This window comes from Phaseolus vulgaris, chromosome 7 (genome assembly GCF_000499845.2).
Source record: "Phaseolus vulgaris cultivar G19833 chromosome 7, P. vulgaris v2.0, whole genome shotgun sequence".
Lineage (NCBI taxonomy): Eukaryota > Viridiplantae > Streptophyta > Magnoliopsida > Fabales > Fabaceae > Phaseolus > Phaseolus vulgaris.
Genome location: NC_023753.2, coordinates 33,401,117 through 33,405,868, shown reverse-complemented (window position 1 = coordinate 33,405,868; position 4,752 = coordinate 33,401,117).

The following is a 4,752-nucleotide window of genomic DNA, read 5'->3' as shown; positions in this document are numbered from 1 at the left end:
TAACCCTCACCCAAGATAGCAAGGCCAAAAACCTACGCAACAAAAAAACAACATTCTCCTTCTTCAAGATAAGAATCTTTACCAGCACATTGAACCAGGCTTAACCAACCGAGAGTCAGAAAGCTCTTTCCAAAGCGTCAAAAGACTAAATACACTTAAACCTTCCAAACTTGGACAAGTTAGATAATCGATCCACAAGCCTCATTTTTCAAATACTTCATACAACACGTAGGGTCCAAACACAAATCTGAGTAAGAGAAGTCAGTCAATCTTTCCTAAGCCGTAAACCAAGACTAGGTTTTTCTTTGAACCACAGTAAAAATCTCTAAAAGGTCCACCATTCTTAAAGATACACTTATTCCTATGAATCCAAATTTTTCCTATAATTGCTACCCAAATCCCCCCAACATCTATTAACAACTTCCTTCATACCTACTGGCTTAAACAACATAAAGTGCAATTGTACATCATAGTGGTATACCGAAGAAAACCCTAGTCACTCAAAACAAAGGCTCCAAATTCTCCAAGAAACCATACACTCTAAAAAGAGATGAATAATCGTCAACTCTACCTCACCACACAAGGGACAACGATTGCATACCAAAGGAATGTCCTGTCACAAAAGGTTGTCCTTAGTAGCAATTGTATTAGTCAACACCCTCCAAGCAGTAACTTGCGCCGAAGGTAAAGTCTTTAACTTCCAAAAATCCACAAAGAAATCCCAAAATCCACTTGATCTTTCCCCTTTAGAGAGTTATAAGCTACCTTCACAAAGAACTTCGTAGATGTTGCATCCCTCCAAATCCACTTGTCAACCATACCTTCACCCTCTTCAACTAGCCTCTTGTTATCCAATAGTTGTAGTAGTTAATCAGCTTGACTAGATTGCCATACAAAGAGAGCCCCTTTGCACCCCAGCTTCCAAGACTAACTATTATTATTCCATTCACCAACTTGTGATAGGATTCAACCAACATCTAGTGATACCAAGAACAACCTAGGGAATTTTTGAAATAAAGATTCATTATCCACCCACTTATCCTCCCATAACCTAATTTCTTTCTCATCTCCTACTACCTGTCTTCCTTTGTCTTTAAAATCATTTCCCAATTCCATTAAATTCCAAACTTTCCCAAGATCCCTCCACCAAATAGACTCCTTATTATTGCTAACCTGGGACCATAAAAATTTTTCCACAACTCCAAAAATATATTCAAACCACTCTTTATTCTCTTCGATAACCTTTTTTATCAGTTTTGCATCCTCTCTGGACAATAGCACACAATTTCCTCCCAAGTAACGCACCCGAATAAAGTTGAAACCTCCCAAGATGATGCTCTCCTTCAAAATCCCTAGCCTTACTTGACACCACAGTTCTACCAATGAAACAGTTATCAAACCACTCCATTTGGTTCACCTCTTTCTTGAAAGCTATTGGATAAGTATGGTTCATACCAAATTACATTATTTCCCCACTACTTGAGCTAACGTCTAACTTTATTCCTTTTTCCTCCAAACTGTATGATGCCTATCCAGTTTATGATTTGCATTTCATTCCTTTCTTGACTCACTTCCCCTACTATACTTTGGTTTGTTTACCCTTAATTTCCAATTGCCAATCCAAATAGAGTCTAGTTTCCTTTCCAACTAACCACATCTAACACTCCTTGGAACTTAACAAAACCAAACCTTTGCTTGTTGTTATTCAGTCTTCTGGAGATGAGCACATCAACTATACTTCCATATCTTTGAAACACCTTCCACAAATCCTTCTCTTGGAAAGTCAATGGGAAATTTTGTGAAGAAAAAGTGAAAATTTTCATTTGTTTTCTTTAGGGCGTACCCTCTCCTTTTCCTCTTCACGTTTGTCACTCCCTCTCCATTTTTATCCCTCGGAACACATTGGTGGAGGAGGGATTTAAGGTTGGCATGTCAAAAAAAAATAACTCTAAAGGATGGTTTGAAGGTAACAATAAAAGGAATGTGAAAAACGAAAATAAAATAAAATTATGGCATGATGATAAATGGTTGGAACAATAACAATAGTCTATCTTTGAGGTGCATAATAGATTACACGTGTTATATAAGCAAAAAAGATTATGTGATTGATAAAGTTGGTGATTGAAAAAATGGAAAATGGGTATACTTTAGATGGAGAAGGGTTATGTTTGAATGGGAAAGATAGATCCTAAGGGAGTTTAAAAACGCTCTAAGTTGGATGAAATTAAAAAGGATAAAGTAGATTAATTGGTGTGAAAGACATATATGTGAGACATATATAGTATGATTTGCATATTCAATTTTAAATGAATAACAATCAATTTCCTAATCAATATTTTTTTAAATGATTTGGAAAGTCAAAATACCACTTAATACTTAATGTGAGCTTATGTGTCTGGAAATGTTAAAAAATAAATTATTAATTAAAGATCAATTGAGGGAAAAAAAAGTCTTCTATAATTTTATTTGCCCCTTTATAAATTGAAACCTGAAACTTTAGATTATATTATGTCATTTTGTAGTAAAACATATTGAGTATGAAAATCACGTTATGAGTGAGTGAAACTACAAGTAATTTTCTTTGGAGGAATATTCCTACAACTTAATCATGAGGTAAATTTGTGTAAAAAAGGAAATGTGGAGCAAATTATGGTATCTAGTCATTTAGTGTTTGTGGAGAAAAATTAAATAAATATGTGACGGAAGGAAAAGAGTTTCATGGACAGATATTATTCAATACCCTATCTTCCATCAATGGTATTAGTCTCCAAGAAAGTGTACATTCAAGTAAAATTGAAGAGGTAAAAGAAGTTGAAAACAAATCAAACACAAAATATCAAAATACAACTTTTGGTGTAAAAGATGAGTGCAATATCAAACACAAATATAGTGTCAATACAATACAAAAAATAGAGCATAGAATGATTTGGAGGAAAACTAAAGACTAGATGAAAAAATGGAATTGATACATGTTCGGGTACATTACTTTAATTAGTAAGTATAGCTTAACTAGTGTGCTTGTTTTTATGTTGTTGTAATAACTATATTGTGAACAACTCCATACATGTCAGTAGGGAGCGATTCATGGTGTATCTATTATATAACTTTTGTAATTCTGTAACGGGTACATATTCTACTAGTACATGTATTAATTTGAAGTTTGTTTATTGATAAAAATAATAAATACGAAATATTATATATAATACAAATGATAAAGAAAAAATAGATTCTTCTAAAATTTAGTTATTCATGAAATAATAAATGTGATTTAAAATAATGAATTAAAAAAATTAAAACAGAAAAACACAAATTTGCGCTAAATAAATTAAATAAAACTTGAAATGTTCTATGTTTCTGTTCAAGTTCATTTTTCTTTATTTTAATGATTGTATGTAACAATGTTTATATATTGAATAACATTGTTTATAGCAGTTCAACAGGTGGCCAACAATAACATTTCTATATTCACATTTTCTATAATTAACACAATTAAGAAAGATAGTTATTGTTGGGACATCAAATCCTCTAATTTCAGTATGCAAAACGGGTGTCATTTTAACTTTATTTAAAAGAAAATTAAAAAAAAAGTAATTTTAATATTAAGAAAACATATGTGTTTTTAAAATTTAAATCCCATAAATAAAATTAATTGTATATTATATATAATTATTTTATATAGAAATGAGGACGGACCGATTCATTAACTCAATAAAACCCGTTGACTTGTTAGTTTACATAAAAAAAAACTAATTATCTTTTTTTTTTATGAGATACTTTATTCACCAAGTAATTTGATCTTTATTTAATTTTATTTTAAAAATAATTATATTTAATGTAATAAAAAATTAATATTTTATTTTAATTAAAAGTGAAAATGGATTTAATTTTAAATAAAATCTTATATTTAAAATTTATTAATAAAAATAATATAAAAATATTTCAATAAAATAGTTGTTAAAAAATTAGTTATCTTATTAAAATATTTATAGCAAAACTTTAACAAAATACTTTTATATATTTACATATAAAACAAAATTTTATTACCTTTAATTAAACCTTCTAACAAGCTTTATATTTTAATTTTTTTATATTTTTATCTTAATTAAATGAATCAGAAAAATAATGAAATTTTAATTTTTCAACAACCAAACAAAAATTATAATTAGAAAAATATATTTTCTAAACTACTTTTATGCCGTGCGAACCAATCAAATAAAGTGCATTTCTGGCAAAGAAAGTCATATATCTTATTAAAATATTTATAGCAAAACTTTAACAAAATACTTTTATATATTTACATATAAAACAAAATTTTATTACCTTTAACTAAACCTTCTAACAAGCTTTATATTTTAATTTTTTTATATTTTTATCTTAATTAAATGAATCAGAAAAATAATGAAATTTTAATTTTTCAACAACCAAACAAAAATTATAATTAGAAAAATATATTTTCTAAACTACTTTTATGCCGTGCGAACCAATCAAATAAAGTGCATTTCTGGCAAAGAAAGTCATATATCTTATTAAAATATTTATAGCAAAACTTTAACAAAATACTTTTATATATTTACATATAAAACAAAATTTTATTACCTTTAACTAAACCTTCTAACAAGCTTTATATTTTAATTTTTTTATATTTTTATCTTAATTAAATGAATCAGAAAAATAATGAAATTTTAATTTTTCAACAACCAAACAAAAATTATAATTAGAAAAATATATTTTCTAAACTACTTTTATGCCGTG